The sequence below is a fragment of the Helianthus annuus genome, chromosome 13 (assembly GCF_002127325.2).
Source record: "Helianthus annuus cultivar XRQ/B chromosome 13, HanXRQr2.0-SUNRISE, whole genome shotgun sequence".
NCBI lineage: Eukaryota > Viridiplantae > Streptophyta > Magnoliopsida > Asterales > Asteraceae > Helianthus > Helianthus annuus.
Window position 1 is genome coordinate 167,422,567 of NC_035445.2, and position 21,712 is coordinate 167,444,278.

At 37.2% G+C, this 21,712-nt stretch overlaps 1 long non-coding RNA gene and 1 other non-coding gene across 2 annotated transcripts; one reads left to right on the plus strand and one right to left on the minus strand.

Annotated features, from left to right (window-relative positions):
* The first annotated feature begins 17,030 nt into the window (after window positions 1-17,030).
* LOC110900327 lies at window positions 17,031-19,860 on the plus strand. The gene is made up of 3 exons (XR_002570915.2): window positions 17,031-17,241; window positions 17,563-17,618; window positions 18,981-19,860. It is a non-coding gene; the product is annotated as an uncharacterized LOC110900327 (long non-coding RNA).
* Window positions 19,861-20,055: 195 nt separating this feature from the next.
* On the minus strand, window positions 20,056-21,456 carry LOC110900320. Its single transcript, XR_004876575.1, has 3 exons — window positions 21,234-21,456; window positions 20,676-21,135; window positions 20,056-20,583 (listed from the first exon to the last, which is right to left on the minus strand). It is a non-coding gene; the product is annotated as an uncharacterized LOC110900320 (transcript).
* Between the last annotated feature and the right edge of the window lie 256 nt (window positions 21,457-21,712).

The window sequence follows — 21,712 nt, forward strand, 5'->3', positions numbered from 1 at the left end:
CCTAGTTATAATTTTCATTCAGTTTTTAGTGTAAACGAACACAGTTGCATAGTTATACCATACCTCCTAAATACATGTTCCTAGTTGAGCTGCCTTAATAACTTTTTTTTATGATTAATTCAGTGAAATGAAGGTAGTTATGAGGAGTTTCGTAACTCCAAAATCTAAATTCCCATGTCCCCTTTTCTTTGTATATAATATGTTTATCAATCCAGTGACCTTGTTATCAACAAAATCGACCCTTGGTGGGCGGGAAGGACCACCAGCCAGTGCATATTAAAAAAAAAATATTATATATGTTTTTTAAATTTAAAAATAGAAAACTGATATAAAACATAAACTTATATTTTAGGCCCATTTAAAACTATGGATCTCAAAATTTATAACTTAAGCCCGTTAGGTATTAGCCCAATACTCATTTTGGTTTCAAATTAATAACAATCATAATCATAATAATAACATCAATGAGTGGCAAAATAAGTTTACATTATCTATTTGGTTAAGGCTTGAGGGGCATGTATTTTCCGGGCTTGGCTTGGACAGAGAACCTGAATTCTCATGTTCGGCCCCTGGTTATCAGTTTGAACTTGAAAAGTTTTTACTAGTATTATAGAGGAGGTAAAAGGAGAAAAAACATGAAACCCAGTTAGAGGACAAAACAAAAACCAAATTGAAACGAATCGAGTTCCCACCTGCCACATTAAAAACATGTCTTCTCAAAGTAAATGACAAGAGAGGCATGAAAATTTTCCTTTTTTTGGTCGTTAGGTATTCTAGTCGAGTGTTCATAAAGCATGTTAAAAGTCAAATGAATTAAACAAGTAACAATCCCTATCTGAAAATTGATAACCAATTTTAGCACAGGCGTTGCATAATTTTCAAAACTTGGTAACGATGATGCAAACAGTGAGTTGGATGTGAATATTCCGACAAAAGACTAGTAGATTATGTAACAAGTTCTTACAAGACAAAAGGTGTTACAAGTTCCTTTTTTGGTCCCACTCTCAAGTAGTAAGTAGTCAAGGATTATTGATAGAAACTAGATACTCTCTTTCTTCATGCAAAAAGTACTCAAGGATTACTATACCATGTGTGGTGGTGAAAAAAAATAATGCCCCCATCATGGGGCATTATCCGACACGTGACACTCCAGTCAGCATGAGGCGTTATTGCAAAAGTGGCATAGTGGGAATAATGCCTAATAATGCCCCTTCCAATCATTAAAAAAAAAACAAACAAACAAACAAACTAGTTGGTCATTGGCTAGTCAAACTCTCCTCCACTCCCATTGGCCACTTCAATAAACCATTTGACCACTTCCAGCGTTTTAATTAAAACGCCAAGATCCAATTTTTTCAAATATAACGCCGAATAACGCCGGGTGTAATGGGGGTGGGAGCGTTTTGGGGCTTTTTTTCAATTGTTTTTAAAAATACCGTCCCACTACGGGTGGTCTTAGAAAGAGCGCAATAAATTCTCAAAAGAGTAAATTACTTTTTGAGTCACTGTGTTTTAGTGATTTTAACCACTTGAGTCCAAATTCAAAAAGTTTAACGTCCTGAGTCACTAGCCATTTATTTTATAATGTTTTGAGTCCAATTTTGCTCATTTTATAACGGTTTGAGTCCAATTTTGTTAAAAAAAATGGACTCAAAAGGTTAAAATTTGACTAAAAGGACTCAAATGGTTATAAAAAAGCGTCTAGGAACTCAGGGCGTTAAACATTTTGATTTTGGGCTCAAATGATTAAAACAACTAAAACACAAGGACTCATAAAGTAATTTACTCTTCTAAAAAATTCTAGATAAGGAAGTAAATAACATAAGGATCCCAATAAATCTCCTTAATTTGAAAAGTAGATCAATATATACCTTGAAAGAAAATTAAAACAAGGCATTAAATAAATCACATATTTGTCCTAATAACTCATTTGTCATGCCGTAAAATTTGTCTGAATGAAAACAAAAGAACCTATTTAATTTATGCATATTGAAAAAGTCAAAATTGTATTTAGTAAACAAGAACCGTTAGTAGTCTCTTGTGTTAATTGATGCAGGGGATACGAGAGATGATGGGCCTGCATACTATAGTGATAACCTCTTCCATTAGGGTATACGGGGCACTATGCGGGGAGGGCTGCGATGACCCAAGCCCCGAGCGGGAACACCGTCGCCATCACCGCGGGGAGCGAAATCGGTGACCAAGATCGGTCACCGATGAGGGGATCGAGGTTAAACGGCTATATAGCTGTTATACATTTAAAAAAAATAATTTTCATAACCCCTATAAATACTACCTCCTTAATCATTTTATTTTGAGTCAATTACTGTTTTCGTCCCTGTGGTTTGTCAAAAATCACTATTTTATTCCATTAGTTTAAAAATTGCGATTTAAGTCCTTGTGGTTTCACTTTCGTAACCATTTCAGTCCATCTCGTAACCATTTCAGTCCTTGTACTAACAGAATAAATGGATTAAAATGGTTACGAAAGTGAAACCACAGGGACTAAAATGGTTACGAAAGTGAAACCATATGGACTAAAATCACAATTTTTAAACTAATAGACTGAAATAGTGATTTTTGACAAACCACAGGGGCGAAAACAGTAACTAACTCTTTTATTTTCAAACCCAAAACAACTCTCACCCCTTCATATCATCTAATTTTTTTAACCAATCTTTAAAAAAAATGAATTCCAAGTTCCCGTTTTTTTCTCCCCTGCCCGACTTTCCCGACGATGAAGATTCATCGTCAAGCGATGGTAGTTTAATTTTCTTTCAAAATCTCATCCAACAAGCGGAGCTACTAAACACGGCATCGTCTAGTAAAAAAAATTGTCCGTCGAGATCGTGTGGGAGGCCACGAAACACTCATGAACGATTATTTTGTCGATTCGTCAGAGGTTTCGTATGTCCAAGTCTTTGTTCCTAAAAATTGTTAGTGACGTGGAAGCGAACAATGAGTGGTTTCAAGAGGGCTTGGACGGGAGAATGAAGAAAAGTTTCACGTCGTTGCAAAATGTTACTTCTGCGATTAAACAACTTGCAACCGGTAACCCACCAGACGAAAACGATGAGTATTTAAATATGGCTGAAAGGACCTCTCGTGAGTGACTTGAATATTTCTGCGAGACGGTCTGTACAATGTATGCCGGTGAATTCTTACGTAGACCAACGAGTCATGACGTTGCGCTATTGTATCAAGCTCATAAGGAGAGACATCACCTACCTGGTATGTTGGGTAGTCTGGATTGTACACACTTCGTCTGGAGAATGTGCCCCACAGAATTGCGTGGACAATATATGAGAGGCGATCATCAATACCCGACAGTTATGTTAGAGGCGGTGGTGTCTCAAGATTTGTGGGTTTGGCATGCTTTTTGTGGCCCGGCGGGTTCACAAAACGACATCAACGTGCTCCAACAATCTCCTTTATTTCTTACTCAACGAAACGGAACGGCGCCAAATTGTCCATTTCAGGTGAACGATCACTTATACAAACGCGGGTATTATCTTACTGATGGGATCTACCCTAGCTGGTCCGTGTTTGTGAAGTCTTTTCCATATCTTCACATCCCGAATGAAAAAAAGTTCAAAAGGCAATACGAGGCCGCAAGAAAAGATGTGGAACGGGTGTTTGGTGTGTTAAAGGCGAAGTGGGGAATACTAAATCGTCCAATGCGTTCCAAAACGGTGAAAAAGATAAGGTCCATCGTGTATACGTGCATTATTTTACATAACATGATTATAAAAGACGACGGAAGGACGATAGCACCGGTACACATTCAAGATCCTCCAGTCGAACCCGTCTTCGATGATACAGCTTATAGCGAGCTCATTGACGAAGAAACGCATTGGAGACTAAAACACGATCTCGTTGAGCATCTCGGACGTTTAGATCTACCTCACCTTGAAGTGAGTTCCGACGACGAGTAGTTTGTTTTTTTTTTATTTTTCTAGTTTGAATGTAACTTTTATTTTTAATTTATTGAAATATCTTTCATTAAATTTTATTTAATTTTTATTAATATTTGTTTAATTTATAAACATGCATAATTACAACAAATAAAAAAAAAGAAAAAAGCAAGTTCCCTAAGACCGTGGGGTATGGTGGGGCTTGGGTTGGGGCTTGGGTTGGGCATTTGGTGACACGTGTAAAGGGAGCCCCCCACCGCCTGGTTACGTGTCCGCGGGGTATGGCGGGGCGTGGGTTGGGTGCACCGGTGTCATAAATTTAAAAAAAATAATAAAATTTAAAAAAAAATCACACAACATTTATAAAAAAAACCCTACAACTTCATTAAAATTTAAAATTACATAATCCTAAAAATTATATAATTTATAAAAATTACAAAATAAACCTAGAGCGTTAAATAAATTTCAAAAAGGTCGATCTTGTCGAACGCCTTTCGCTCCTTGCCTCGAAACTCTATGTCCGCCACCGCCACCCGGTCCTCGTGGCTCAACTCGCCGCTCGGAACCGCTTCGTAGTAAGCCTTGAAATGGTCGAGCTTGGGTCGTAGCTCGCGCCATTTATGTTGGCACGCGTTGAGGTTGTGGCAGTCGTTACCGACGTTATGTCGGTAGGCCGCGAATGCTTCCACCCAGTATTTTGTTTGGCCCGGTGGCCGTCCCTTCATGGCGTCGACGACGCTAGTGACGAGTGCCATTTCTTTTTCATGGGTCCACGATGCCATAGCGGTGTTGGGTTCGTGAGATGGGAGGACCAGTGGGGTTGCGGGTTCAAGAGAAGGGGTAGCCGGTGGGGTTTCGGTTCATGGGATGGGGGGACCAGTGGGTGGGGGTTACAAATATATAGAGGGTTGTTGGGAGACCGGGGTGGCGGTTTGGTGGTATTGGGGGGACAGTTTGAATTTTAAAATTCAAAATTTGAAATTTTGACCGCCTAACGTGGCGGGGTGAGCAAATGATAGTCCACCAGCTCGCTTGGCCATACCGCCCCACGCCCGGCTTAAAAGCCAAGCCCCAAGGGGCCACGCCCCAACCTTGGTTTAAAAAAGCGGGAAGCGCACAAAAGCGATGAGGTCTAAAAAAGCTTTTTTTAAAGTGAAGCGCAAAAGCGGTGAGCTTTTCGTACGCGAAGCGCAGAGTGATTATAAAATTTATTTTTTATATATCCCATAAGTGTGTAGCCTCCAATACCTATGATTTAGCTATAATTAAGCTTTATACATGTTTTAAAATGAAAAAAACATAAATGTACACATAGTTAGTAGCAAAGGACTTATATGTTGGGTGTGTGAATAAAAGTCTCAAAAGGTGGTAAATACTTTGTCCCACATTGGTGTGGGGATAAAGTGAGTGGTTGTTTATAAGGTAAAGTCTTTACTACTCCATTGTAGCTTTATGACATGTTTTACCACAAGTCCTATCCGCGCGCAGGGGGGTGCAAAAAATGAGTTTCTGAATTGAAATTTAATTGAACTCGTGCATGCCCGCACGTCCTACGGACACGAATGCAGCTCCGAAAACCCCAGGCACGCGTGGGCCAGTTTTTGCATTTAACCTTCATTTTTTTTGTATTAAGCCAAACAACCTTCAGCCTGCGCCTTAGGTCGATTTTCCCCTAAAAAGCGTGCCTCACCTGCGCTTTTTGTACATAGTGCGCCTTGTGTGCCTTGTGTCACACAAGGCGATCCAGCCCGCGCCTAGATGCGCTTCGCGCTTAAGGCGCGCTTTTTAAAACCAAGTCCCCAACCCAAGCCCACCCGGGGTGGTGCCTTGGGCGTTTTACCCCAACCCACGCCCCAACCCAAGCCTCATACCCCACGGCCTAAGAGAGGAGTGCCGCCATCAAATTGAGGGTGTGAGGGGAGTTAAGAGGGGAATTGACGTGGCGCGTGCTGATTGGCCGTGCGTAAGAGAGGGGACTCCCCTAAGACCCCCCGTAACGGGGCGTTGTTTTTAAAAAAAATTCAAAAAAAACGCTCCAAAACGCCGGAATCGCCATTACACGGGGCGTTTCCGGGCGTTTTTTTTGAAAAAAATCGAATCCGGCGTGTTTTTAAAAACGCTAAAGAATGTTGAATGGGCCAATCCAAACGACTATTTTTTAACGGCTACTTTTTATTTTTTAATTTTTTTTTTAATTTCCCCCTATATATATATACCCTCAATCATTTTCAACTCAAAAAATCACAAAAACTCTCTAAAAAATACAAGAATTTTATAAAAACTTGATGGATTCTCCTAGTTCTTCCTCCATGCTAAACTATTGCTATCACGAGTTTTTTGCGGATGGCGATGGTTCAACCGATGAGGAGGTTGAGCAAGAGGCGGTTACGGGTGCTTGTAAACTAGCGATGAGATATGCCGAGCATTGTCGTCGCCCCCAAGCCAAAAAAGGTAAAAGAGGTTATATTGAACGAGACCGACGCGGGGCACACGATCGTTTGATGAAAGATTATTTTGATGAGGAGCCGACATATTCGAACGAAATGTTTAGACGTCGTTTCCGAATGAGTAAGCGGTTATTTCTACGTATAGTCCACGACTTGGAAGCCAACTACGATTTTTTTAAACAAAAAGCGGATGCGAGAGGGGAACTTGGATTTACCGGTATCCAAAAGTGTACCTCGGCGTTACGAATCCTTGCTTATGGAAACACTACCGACATCAATGACGAGTATCTAAAAATGGGGGAGAAAACGAGTGTTTTTTTTTTTTTTTAATTCGGATTTTAATTTTTTTATTTGTAGTATTTTTTTTTATTTAACCGGATTTTATGTTTTTTATTTCTAGTATTGTATTTTTTTTTATTTAATAAAGTATTTAAAGTTTAAAAAAAAAATTGGGAAATGATTGCATGGGCATTATTTGAATAATGCCCCACTACACCATTTTATGGTATAATGCCCCTTGCTGACTGGGCTGCCACATGGCGCAAAACGCCCCATGGTGGGGGCATTATAATGTTTAACCATTACGCATGGTCTAAGAGAGGAGTGCCCCTCTCACCCTTACACCTTTCTTCTGGATTTCAGCATCCAAGGTTGTTGGTAATCAAAGACACAATTGATTGAATTGAAAGAATAAGAACAAGAATTAACAAATGAATTTAACGCAAACTAGATTTCTGATTACTGAATGATGTTTGACAATCGTTCCCTACTTATACGTAGTGAACCGCCGTGAAACAATCGACGCAGCGATTGAGATATACTGATGTACTTAAATGACACCCTAAACCCATTACATAATAAACTATAGACCTTAAACAAACTTTACAAAGATAGCGCTTATACCTATGCCTGGCAAAATGAACGGGTCAGATTGGGCATAGTGACGGATCAAAACAGGTTCGGGTCAGAATGGGTGCAGCTCAAAACGGGTCATGTTAAGGAAAGGGTCATTTTGGTTTGGGTCAGATTGGGTTTAGATCAGAATGGGTTCGGGTCAGAATGGGTTCGGGTTAGAACATTCATTTTACAGATTGATGTCTGCACCCAGCAGCAATAGAATCTCTTCTGAACCCACTAACCCGTTCCACCCGTTTCTTTTTTCTTCTGAACCCACTAACCCGTTCCACCTGTTTCTTTTTATTTCCAAATCCAATTTGACCCGCAAATATCTTTCTGTATTTTAGGATGACCCAGCCGGACCCATTAATTACTAAAAAGAAACCCAAATCAACCCATGGTGATTTAAAAAGACCCACTTTATACATTTGCGTCTGAATCACACGCTCTACTTATACCTCTTCACTTATAAGTTATAAGTAATAAGTTTAGTTTAAGGAGTGGGATCAAATACAAACACTTAAATTTGTAAGAACTGTAAGAACCAACACATAATTGACAAGTGTCCATCAATAAAAAATAGTTTAGGGGTAATTTAGACCTTTTGACCATATATATTTATAACTAATTAAAAATAATTACAAAAAATATAATCAGCACAATACTATATAATTAGCATAACATCCTTAATTGTTCTTCATTATCAGCACATCGTCCTCAATCCTTCTCCATTATCAACATAAACGACATTAGCACAATATCCTCAAACGTTCTCCATTATCAGCACACCAGATGTGCTGATTATATCCACTTTTGGTGTTTGTTTGTATTATTTTGTAATTAACACATAATCAGCACGTTATCAGCACAATTATAAAACACCTTTTGTTAACTTTTTTTAAAAATCACTTTTATAAATACAAAAAAAGTATAGCAATATGGTACTCATATTAAAGATAAAAAAATACTTGATTTTATGATATATTTTTTTAAAAAAAATAATGAAGCATATAAAAGTTATTTTAGTTTAAAAAATCTTGGTGGAATTTGTATTTAATGGAAAATGATCAAATGACTAGCAATTTTACAAAATTACCCCTAATTTGTTAGTAGTAATTTTTAATTATAAGAGTTTTATTTATAATCAATATCAACCCTTGATTTAAATTATTAATGGTTCAGATCTATTCTTATGGTTCTTATAATTAACACTGTTTGTACAGGATCTCAACCCTTTAGTTTAATTTCAACAGCTGGGTGAAGCAAGTCATAGCTTTCATCTTTGCTCTTTTACCTGTCCTACTTTGACTATAAAGGTCAAAAGTAACAGCGACTTTCCAAAATATAAACTGATATGAATACATTAAAATTTTCTAAGAAAAACTGAATATGTATGTATGTTAAAACACACCTTATTTAAGGCAAATGTGACTCAGTTTATATTTTCGAAATTACAATGAATCGATGAAAATCTGACCTGAAGTGTTGGAAAATGGAAGTGATATGAGTCACAGCGACTTTAAAAAAAAATAAAGTAAGGGATAATTAAGTTGGGTTAATCCACTTCTTTAAAAAAAAAACTTATATACAAGCTTTTAATTTTATAAAAATATAAGAATTTCGTAATAGAGTGAAATTAATAGGAAAGTTGTTACTATAAGGCTAAATGAAGTGTAGTTTGGTGTTTTTTTACTATACATGAGAATGAGAATTAGCATGTAAAAATTAGAGAAATTGGCATGTAATAATCCCACCTAAACCTTATTGGCCATTAATAATCTCACCTCAGAATATTCTCCCCACCAGTCCCACATTTCACCTATTTTTCCTACAATGGTCCCCCGTTATAAAAACTTAACGGAGTTAAGCTTTTTTTCCAAATTACAAACAGATTTTTTAGTGCTTTTGATTAGAACGAGATACGAGTCCATTGATGTAAAACTTACCTCGAAACGGTGCTCCAAAATCCCTAAAAATCTGTTTGTAATTTGGAAAAAAGTTTAACTCCGTTAAGGTTTTTAACGGGAGACCATTGTAGGAAAAATAGGTGAAATATGAGACTGGTGGAGGAATATTCTAAGATGGAATTATCATAGGCTAATTCCCCTAAAAGTTATAAAGAAGGGATAAATGAAAATCTTCATGTGGCAAACTCTCAACATTGCTTATGGTGAATGTTGGGAACGAAATGGAAACAAAATCAATCAAAATAACTAAATTTGGGGATATAAATAAAAGTCAAAATCGGGGTGGAGATAAACTGAATTTGCATTCCATCTCTCAATGGGCGGCCTTGAGGTGGGTGGGAAGGACCACCGGTCAGGGCCCGATATTTCAAAGGGCACGCTATTCATAAAAGTCCTATATGTATATGTAAAAAAATACATTAATAGGGTATACCCATACAAACACCAACATAGGCACACTTACAAAACTATTTTTATGGTTTAAAAGTTATTAGCCCATTGGCGTGAAGTTTAGACCTTTAGTGAGCCTAATACCCAATTCCGTTAAGGCCTAAGGGCACGTTTTTTTCTAGCTCGAACATGGTACATGAATTCTCAGGACTTGCCTACATCTCTCCAGAAATCTTAATAGAAAATCTTCTTTCTTCAACTGCAATTTTTAAAAAACAAGAGTATTGTGGTCAAACTCAATGCTTTACAAATCCAGATCAACAAGAATGTTACAAAAATAACAACTTAATAAATGCTTCTTAGAATATTGAAGAATTGTAATCAATATTAGTTTGTTTGACATTAAGAATCTTTAATAGGAACTAGTTTAATACCTATTCGGTAGACGTGTTACGTTGATGTACTATATAATAATAACATGAATGAAAATATGAACACAAAGAAATAAAATAGAACGTCAGATTACACAAAACTATACAAACAACGTGATAAACAAAGGCGTACACAAAATTACACAATATGACAAACAAAAACACTATTCTTTAATTTATAATCCAGAAAATAACAAGCCTAGTATGATAGTAAATAAAATCATCTCTTAATAACTCTTATGTAGCAAAAGAATTCTCATGTCTCAAATGAGGAAAAAAAACAAAAAACTATTGTATTGTACATGTACAAAGATTGCCTTCCACAACAATATAGGGGTAAGTTCACCATTTTGTGTATGGTTTGTTTGTGATGAAATCCATCTCACCTGACCATCTAATTTGTATCTTTTGCAAAGATCATGAACTTTTTCAAATTTTTAAATTCTTTTTCATTAGATAAGATATATTCACATCATTGAAAACAACTTCTATAGTAATGTTTGCTAGCTCATTAAGCTTTTTATATTCAGCATACTACTCAACCTGACTCGTAATGTTCTTCACATGATCACTCGTAATGTTCTTCACATGATCAAGTATTGCCATATATAATTGGTTTTAAGGGATCACTCTTCAAGAAAAATAGCCAATCATCATATGAGCTATTGATAACATTATTATTTTACCAACAACCAACGGACTTGTAGCAACTCCCTCACGATCCATCCATGTAGGGTGCGTTTGGTTCGCAGAAATTCAATGGAATTCAAGGGAATTTGAATCTAAATTTCATCTCTTAAGATGTTTTGTTCACACAATTTGTTGTAATTGGAATTTCAATTCCAATCTTCATGTGTTTGGTTGACAAAGGAATTGAAATTCACCATGAATTCATTCAAATTCCTTTAACTAAAGGAATTCAAAACCTCTTCCTATACGTGAAGGAATTAAAGCAAATTCATTGAAATCGGCGATCATTTCAACCCGCACCATTTCAACCCAAACGGTTTCTACCCGTATCGTATCGTTTCGACTCCAACTGTTTAGACGAGAATCGTTTGGAACCGAGCCGTTTTAACGCAGACCGTTTTGACCTGAACCGTTTCGAATTGAACTGTTTTGACGCGAATCGTTTGGGTTTGGAACCCAACCGTTTTGACCCGTATCATTTTCACCCGAACCGTTTTGACGCGAACCGTTTGGAACCGAGCCATTCTGACCCGGACTATTTTGACGGCAAATGTTTGGAACCAAACTATTATGACCCGTACCGTTTGACTCGAACCATTTTAACGCGGACCGTTTCGAACCAAACCGTTTTGACCCAACATTTCGACCCGGGCCATTTCGACATCAAGATGTCCGTTAAGTATTCTAGTTAAGTTGCTATGAAATGACTAGACTACCCTTTATTTAAAAAAATTAATAAGTAAAACATTAAAAGAAACAAAAAAGTAAATATATGGGACCTAACCCTACCTTCCTTTTCTCTCTCCCCCCTTCTCTCTGGGATCTCAAACAAACCCGCCCACCATCACCAGTCTTCTTCCTTACCGTTTCGTACCTTTGACAGCCACCGTTCACCACCATTTACGAGCAATTTCACACACTTCCACCAACCAAATCCCTAATTTCAGCTTGTTGGTCTATTTTGATGCGTGGTTTTGATGGGTTTCTCAAAAAAAAAACTTGGAGGATTTACTGAAAATTACGGTTTCAAGAGATAAGTGGATGGTGATGGTTATGGTTGAAGGTCGATTACTAACATGAATGTTATACGATGGACGATATCGGTTCAATTAAATTACTCCCCAAGGTTGTCAGGGACATTGATCGGACATCCAGTGCTGGATTCTCTGGAGAGTTTAAGAAAGATTGTATAGATTTGTCGAGCAGGGTGGTGTTATTGTCACATTTGTTCAAGGAGACTATAGATATTAAGGGTGATGTGAAGTTGTTGAATTTGTCTTGCTTGTCTGAGTTAATGGTTGCTCTTCAGGATGCCAAAAAGCTTTGGGTAAGGGAAGGATGGCAAGGGCAGTGTTATCGGTGGCTACAGAAACGACGACGATAGGTCTCAGTTGTTTCTCTTTGTAGATCTCCTTCTCTCTCTAGATATATCTCTTTCTCTCTCTACAGGTGGGTGTTCTTAATGGTTGCAGATGGGTGGCGTTAATGGTGGGGGTGGGTGGCGTTATGGGATGAAATAGGTGAGGATGGCGTCGGAGGTAATACCGGCGATGGAGAAAACATCACCCGAGATGTGGGGGACAATGGGTATGGGTTGGGTGGGGTTTATTTTTTTAGACAAAAAATAGTGGGTCCCATTCATATTCTCAAATATTGATCATATTTTATTTAGTTTTAATGTTTTTGTTGTTATTTTTTTAACACTAAGGGGCATTATAGTTATTTCACATCAACTTAACAGCTCAAACTAACGGACATCCACTATAAGGACTATCCGAGTAACAACCGAGTAAACCACGTAGAGCACTAATGTAATTTCCAAAAGTTAGGGACTAAACCTGTTACTTTGGCAAACCACTATAGAATTTTACAAGTTAGTTATAGGCAGTGGCGAATTCAGAAATTTATTCTTATGGGTTCACTTTTTTGGTGGTCAAATTTTCACAACCATACTATAGAATTTTCGGGTCGATCAAGTCAGGTCGGGTCGGGTCAATTTCATACTGTTAACCATTGATTTCGGATTCACAAACAGACATCACGAGCTGTCAACTTACAATAAGCAAATGATTAACCATTTAGAGGCAAATGTCTGAACCATTCAGACATCTGCTCGCGAAACAAAGAGTCTGAACCATTAAGTGCTAAACCAGTAAGAGATTTGAACCATTAAGAGCCCCGTTAAAAGATAAACAAACAACCCCTAACAATTTTTATAATCTCCAACTGTTAATTGACACAAATTATGCAGCAAAATCAAAAGACTTTACCTTTTAAAAATTCTTAATTAACACGAAATATTAAAAAAAACAACACATTTTACTTCTATACATAAACATTATTCTTCAGTTATAAAAACCAAACAACACAAGCCTTAAATATGACCAAATAAAATTATATAAGAAACAAAAAACCTCAATTGGCATATGGGTTCAACTTCAATCACTCAACCATTAATTCCACATTATTATATATATCAAATGATGTAGCATGTTTGCTACAGTTAATTTTTTGTCTTTTTCCTTTTTTTTCTTTTAAGTTGTTATATTGTTTTGCTTTTCTTTTTAAATTTTAGTCCCCCCTTTATACTCTAAATACTAATAATGATCATACGATGTTAATACTGGTATTGGTATTTGTTTTTATTGTTTAATTTTAGTCCCACCTTTATACTCTAAATACCGATAACGATCATACGATATTAATACTGGTATTGGTATTTGTTTTTATTATTTTCGAGCGATGTAAAACACTTGTCTATATCTTTTGGTCATATTCTAAATTTAGAATCGTTATTGGTATTCAGTTTTATTGTTTTCGATCAATATGAAACATGTATCGATATTCTTTTGGTCATATTATAACTTTATTTTACGTCTCTCTTTTTGTTGTTATAACGAGTGTGTGCTGGTACCGTAATAAAGCGCACATATACCGACCGAATTCCCATCATTCATGTTATCACTGTGTTTATGTTTTCATTTAAAATTTGTTAAAAGTGAGCCGCTCCCGCCGCGAAGCGCGGGAACTACCCCTAGTTATATAGCAAATGATAAAGGGGATTTGCTACAGTGGTACATTAATTACAAATAGAGTAAACTGCCATTTTGTTCTCTGAGGTTTGATCACTTTTGCCACTTTAGTCCAAATTTGAAACCATTTACATCTGGGTCCATGTGGTTTCACTTTTATTGCCATTTTGGTTCAAAAATGAAATCAAATCATATTTCTCAAATTAAATCATAGTATTTTGTCCTTTTTCTCAGGGGCAAAATGGTCTTTTTATTTTGTTTAAACCTTTTATTAAAATAATAATCTTTTAACTGCTTGTGTTGAAAATTAAAAAGATGCCCAAAATATTACTCAAGATTCAACACTGAAAAGTGACTAATAGCACACATTCCACAAGATTACAATTTTATAAACATATTAGCACAATATTTTTTGAGTTCATCCCCAAAAGGGCAAACCCATGAAATCAAGCTACTGAAGTGGATAAATCTATACACAAATGATGACCCAAATAGTGAACAGAAACTTCAAGATTAAGGCTTTATCATTCTCTCTAAACAAGAAGAAAAAACCCCAAAATGCAGTGAAGAAAAGGGGTGAAAAAAGATTGAAACTTGAAAAAAACCCACCTCAAATTGCAGAAGTGTTTTCTCAACTTCCCCACTCTCCCTCACTATTGTTATATGAAACTTGTACAGTACTCTCTCTCTCTCTCTCTACTCTCTCTATCATGCCAATCCAGCAGACGAATCCACCAAATGGTTCTCGACTTTCCAATCGTTATCCACACACATCTGGCACGCGGTCACACGCGCTCGCCAGCTGGTACCGGAGGACTACACTGTGTTCACTGTGTTCGTCGATTGCCGGAGGCGAGTGGATCCTCCGATGCCGGAAAGCTACTTCGGAAACCTAATTCAGGCGATCTTCACCGATTGCCGGAAGCGAGTTGATCCATGAAGAAACAGTGGTCTAATTAGTTAGTTAATTAGATTGGTTTATGTTCCTTTCATGATGGTTAATCTTCTTAAGGTTATTTGAGCTCCGACTTGGTAATCAATCCTGCAAAACAAAACGCCGTTACTCGTTAAAAGGAGAATGTGGGGGTTTCCCTCTTAACCAGGCTCCGGCGTGAGAATAAGCGACTGCTTTGAGAGTAATTAAGTGTAAAGAGTGAGAGTAGAGGGAATGGAATCTTTAACCTGTGGAATGAGGTCTCTATTTATAGCCGGAGAGGTGTGAGGGGTTATGGGCTGATGGGCCTTGGGCCAGAAGCGGACAACAAAACGGATATGCTCTTTGTCTCACTGGCGTCGACCGCTTAGTGGCTTCTAGACGCTCGTCGGTGCTGGCGCACCTTGATTGGAGCCACGTGTCATTGTTGTCGGCCTTGTTGTCCTTCTGTCATCAGCAGACAAGTGGAGATCGTGGGACAGTTGTCTCCGTCCTCTGATTGGTGCCACGTAGGCGTCCTTGTGTACTTCTCGTCAGGCGATCGTGGCGCACGATTGACCAGAGCCTGCCAGACGCTCATTGGCTCCTTTTACTGCCACTTGTACCTTCTGTACCACTGTAGGTAGCCGTGCGCTTTCCTACTGAGTGGCTCTTGTTAGACAACAAACTAACCCGCGTGGGGTTAGCATGCTCATTTGTTCCATTGTTTTATGCTAAGTTCTGATACCTGGGCCTCTTGTGAGCCCTGCCCTGCGCGGGACAAACTACAACGTGTGTAAGCCGCGCGTGGATATTATTGATAAGTTTTCTGAACTAAGCAGTATGGTTCCGCGCGCAACCTGGTGGGAGGTTTGCGCGGCTTTTTGGGACCATACCCCTTCAATCCAGAAAGCAATTGAGGCACGAAACAAGGAGTGGGAGAGTAATCCGATCATGTTTCAATATAAGGATGCCGGTGTGAACTGTGTGCCGGATTGGGGTCAGGAGGTATGGACGGTTGCAGGGGGAGATGATGATGGATTAGGGATTAGGTGTGGGGAGAATATGAAGAAATGAACATATATTATATATTTAATTTAGTTAATATGTTATATTAAAATCAAATGACCAAAATGCCCTTAAACAAAAGCGTAAAACAATCAGCTTTCATCAGTCAAAATAGAGGGTTTTGGATTTTGGACTAAAATGACAATAAAAGTGAAACCACAGGAACCCAGATTTAAAAAGTTTAAGATTTGGACTAAAATGACAAAAGTGCCCAAACCACAGGGACCAAAATGGTAGTTTACTCTTACAAATATGAAAGCCAAGTTTATACCCACGTTACCTGCTGCCTTGGGTTGTTTTTATCCTTGGTTTTTACCTTCTCTTTCCCTAGTATTCTAAAATTACTAATACAATAAAAAAAATATATATTATATTGTTTCTTATAACCCACCAACGATTTATTTTATGAGATTTAAGCCAAAGGTTAAGTTTTTTTTAAACCTTCTAAATAAACATCATTATGAAGTACAAAAAAGCAAATGAGGGTATTTTGTAAAATGAAGTGTGAATATACAAATTTTTGTTATCTTTTACAAATTTTTCGTTTTACGTTTTGGTCTGATTTTGCAAGTCAATACGTCGCAACTTTTGTGTGTAGTTCAACATTTTTACGCCTATTTCTTTCTTGTTTAACAACCCATGGTTCTAGATCGACTTAGTTTTTCTTTTCTATGTCTTATATTTCGCATGTGTGGTCCAACATTTTTATTTGTACTTTTCATTCGGTTTTATTTTTTTCGTTTTTTATTCTTTTCTTTTACAAGCTTTTCTGGTTTTGTTTTGTTGATCGCTGGCGATGGTGTGACATTGGTGTTACTTGGCAGTTGGCACAGTTCTACGCCTCCCGCCGCAACGCGAGGGGCTTAACACTAGTTCACAAACAAAAACCCCAACAAATATAAACAAAATCTGAATCGATGCCTCTGTTATAAGGGCTAGAGCTATCTACTGGGTGATGTCTCACGTTTAATCCTAAATCACTAATATAGGTTTTACATTTAAAAAAATAGAAGTTTAATAAAATCGCAGCAAAAATATAAGTTATCGATGGGGATCTAGAATCGAACTTGGAACTCTCAATTGGAAAGGACGCACAAGACTACTCGACCACTTAATGTTTTTTGTTTTAGGTTGACCCATAATTTATTTATGGGTTCTTTGTAGATTTTATATATACGTTTTCACTAAAAAGTAAAAACTACCCCTGGTTATAGGTCACTCAGGATGGATGGGAAATTAATAAACGATAAACACGTTTTATTCCTCTCCTCTTGTTAACAGTATGAAATTGACCACCATGATTGATTGATTGGAATATTCTCCGATCCGACAGACGCCAAATCTTCCTGACGGTAAACTGCATTCTCGATTGATCGATTGTTTGTTTGTTTGTCTACCCATCACTGGCAAACGCCCAAACTTAGTGCTTCCTGCTGTGCTGATTGATGTAGCTTCTTTGGCTAGGAAGAACCCATCGGCACTTTCACGTCCGGTAAGTGTTTGATGAAATGTCTCAGTGAGTAAGTCTTTTAAAGGGCTCTTGTATCTGTCTTTTTTAGTCACTTGTTTAATGATTCTCGTTGAAATAAGTCATTCTGAAGTGATATTCTTGATGGGTATGTAAGAAATCTTGGAGATACATTCCTATTTTCCACCATTGTTGGTAAATTAACCCACATTCAGATCTTTATTTCTTGTGAATCGTTAGGTGATGGAAGGAACCTTCTTGCTTTCTTGTTACGGTGATATATACAAATATGAATTGTTTGTTATGTTATTGGTTTGTTTACGAATTGATTGGTGTTATATGCAGTTGGGGAATCGTTGCATCTGTTTGAGGAATAAACCTACTAGGCAGTGCAAAAGATGGTAAATTGAAGTCTCTTATTTATTTATTTATCTGTTTTTCTTTCTTATTGAATTATTTAGTTAGTTGATAGTTGTTTGTATTTAGTTGTCAGTTTGTTACTTGTTTAATTTGAATATGGAGTTTATATGTATAGCATTTCGGTATCTTTCAGTTTCAATTTCTACTTGGTAGTTATTATTAACTCTGCACACATACATTTTGTGGCAATGTTTATGTTTAGCAGTGGGGGTCGTTATTGTTGATTATGTGGATGCGTCTTGTTTCGGTTCGCCCGCGTTACAAATGGAAGACCGAGACTCGATATCCTCCATCATGTCTCGGTACGATCTCGACTGTGACTGCAAGTTCAGCATGTCTGCATGATTGCTGCAAGTCTTGTTTGCTGAATTCTCATCAACGAAGAACCTGAATGGTGACCATATCCCTTAGCCGAAGAACCTACATCAGCATGTTGTTTCTACTCCCACAAAGAACCCTTAGCCGAAGAACCTGCATCTGCCGAAGAACTGCTTATACGAAGAACATACTTCGTCCAAGGTTTGGCTGGGAATCTTGTTCACGAAAGACTGAAAGTCTTTCGTGGTTTCTGCTTCTTCGTGGGCTCATATTCAAGCCCAATAGGTTCTTCGTAGGGTATGGATAAGGTTTGGTATATAAAGGCACTTGCAGCAAACTGTTTCAGTAGCACACAGATAGAACACAAGTGAGGGTATTCAGAGAGTTTGAGAGCATCTTCTGGTTTCATCTTCTTGTAACAAACTTTCTGAAAGTAATATATTTGAGCTTTAAAACGTTGAATCTTTGTGTATTGTGTGTTCTTTAGCTCGGTTTGCATACCCGTTTGGATTCCGCACAACCGGGTGTGTCAAATAACAAGGATAAGGTTTCTTAGATCCTCCTCTAGGGACCTACAGTTATTGTTATATAAGTTGTTGATAGGTAATAACAATATCATGAAAAGGACCTAATTCTATAGAGTTTGCTATACACGTATAAAATAAGTACATTCTCGCTTGAGGCCTTATTTAGATCCTGCCGATCAGGTGTTGACTTAGCTGTATATGTAGCTTGCTTTTTTGTACTCTTTCAGTGAGGCCTATTTAAAGTAGAATCCCATATTTAACAATTGCTCATATTTGATAGAACATGGTTAAAACTTATAACAGTGAGTTGCTTCTTATGCATTTCAAGAAAAATGATTGGTCCTGTTGTTATACGTGTTCTAATGACTTGTTATAGGTGTGCATTGTGCCGTAATTGCAGTTGTTTACATGGTGGAATTTATGTCTTATATGGCTATCCTTTGTAAATATTTTTGAATAGATGTTTTCTTTCTGAGTCCCCTTTCTTTTTATCGGCAGGCACTTGACATCAAGATTGACATTAAAAGAGTCCCTAATAAGAAAACCATGGTTGCTGGTATAGGTATTTTGTGGTTTGTTAGATCAATTGAAGTTTTTGTTATTTGCAGATGTGAAGAACAAGTGAAAGAGCGGTTCTTATGGAAGAACGATTATCTTCTAATTTGTAAGTTCTTGAAAAAAAGGGTACAACTTGAACTTATTATTAGTTAAAAAAAGTGTGTTATGTACATGTCGGTTAGCATCCAGATTTTGAAAGCTCAAGATGTCTGTTCATTGTGAGGAAACATGGAGAAACGTGGATTTGACGAGTTCATTTCATCATTTGCAACAGCTTCAGCCATTGTTTATAGTGATTAGTTCAACTGGGAGCTCTGTGTGTTAATAGGGATCTTGGAGCGGACCTTGTTGAAAAAAAGACGGGCCAAGATCTGATAAAAAACAGGGTACTCTGTTTTAGTCACTGATGCCGCCGGCTTCATGGGACCCATGTCAGCATCGTCTTGAAGTGCCCACGGTGTTTTAGGGTTGCATAATTTTAATGATTGTTACGATCCTACCCTCAAAAGGGCTCGTCAACATTTGTTGGAAAAACGTGGGATTTTAATAATTGTTACGCTCCAATGAAGAAAGCCAGTGAGGAAATTGCGCATACGTATAATCATATTTACAGGTTGGCTTTAACGGGTTTAAGGTTTTTATGGTTTATGGACCGTGGGGTGATATGGCTTATTTTTTCTTTACAAAAGATATCTTGAAAGGAAAATCGATACCTGTCTTTACAGGTCATGTCTACTTTATTTATGAATTCTTTATAAGATATTGTAACATGAATAGATACCTTTCAAGTTATTACCAAGTGAATTACATCTTTCTAGGACACAATGTTGTTGGGAGATTGACTTTGTGCGGATCACAATCAAGCTAATACTTAGCTAATACCCTAGATTGATTGTTAGTTAGTTTGTAACGAAATATTAATTAATCAGTATGTTAAGTATCACTGTTTCATCGTCAATCGATTGAACATAGCAATAAACAAGAGTAGAAGAACAATTCTTTTGAGCATATGGTATTAATCAAAATCAAATGTTTCAATACATCATGTAAAACTAGTCACAAATTTTACAGACGATTTCCTAGATATGTTAGGTTGGGTGGCTTGCAAATTTCCTCTGAAGTTTGCACACATAAGTTCAAGCACCGAATTCATACTCAACTGCTTGACACGATAAGCTATGGGGTCAAGTGATAATAAATTCAATGCAGACTCATGTTTTTGTTATCTTATAGAGATGTACGGAATTGAGAAGTGACAGTTACGTATAACATCCTCTCAACAGATTGTCTTCGTCAAATGATAGGCTGATACGTGGTATCTCTTCTTCATTAGCGAGACTTCATCAATCTTCACTAGAGGTAACTTGCTTCAGTGGTAAGTTCTTTTAATCTTCACCAGATGGTAACTTGACATCACAGACAAGTTCCATTCATTCTTTATTGGTTATAAGTTCCAACCAGAGGTGCGTAACTTAGCCCATGAATGCCAAGTGCCATCAGACGCAACTTGTAACCGCTCCAAGGGTTCCTTGAAATTAACAGCCTAAAAAATAACAAATAAATATCTAGTTAAAAAATCCAGCTGTTTTTTACAAGCAGACGAAATTAATTGAAACTGCTAAAATTGGGGAAAACCTTGGCTTCAAAATTGGAGCTCTAGATGACGAAATTGGGTGCTGAGATTTGGGAAAACCCGCCTATAGCATTTGTCCATGCGTGTGGCTCGTTGAGACGTTTATGTCCATTACTTATCCCCATATAACATCAAACGTACTGAAAGTTAATCCTTTTTTAGCCTGAACCATTTTCCAATCCACTTTCGTGTGTCTAACTGCACCAAAAATACGAGTATGCTAGATCATGGATCAACTCTGTATCACCATCAATGTGAAGATTACGCATTTGCACTTTTGTTTTCATTCACCTTGAAAATGAAATAACTTAACTAAATAGAAGCAAAGATCTTCCTTCATCTGCAGCACATACGCAAATTCTTGAGCCAAACAAATTCTCTGTCCCTCTTGTGTTTCTTCATCAAAATAGTAAATCATGTCAAAACTTTTGCTTTGGTCATATGACATAACTTGAAGGTTGACTGTTAAACCAGACCACATAAAATTTTACAAATAAATGGTTCAGTTAAATGATCTGAATGAAAAAGGAATGATCAATATGGGTTGTATTTTTACTAACCTGCAAAGCTGTAAACTTAAAAGAAGCTTTGTGGATGAAAGCAACAATGTGATGAAACCATCTTTCTGGTTCGAGTGCATCAAACTTGACCCTGCCTATTGCATATGGCTGATAAGGTATGGTAATCTCCTTTCTTCACATCATATCCAATAGATACATCATCACCCCGCAAAGCATATAAATCTGGCGTCTGATGGTATTGTTTTCACCTAAAAGTTTAATCCTAGTAAACAACAGCATATGAAAAGTTACCAAAAGTGTAATAAAAAAAAATTAAAACCCTTGAAATTGTTTTCGTGAAAAAAATCGACTTATCATTGAAATATTACTTCTTCTGTTAAGACGCTAATTATTATTAATAATAATTAATTTATAACTTTTAGACAAAAAGAACTTTCGGTAGGCCCAACCTGTTACGATATGAGCCTCTGACTCTCGTGTAAGTTATGAGAAATTGCTAAATATCTGAGATAGCATAC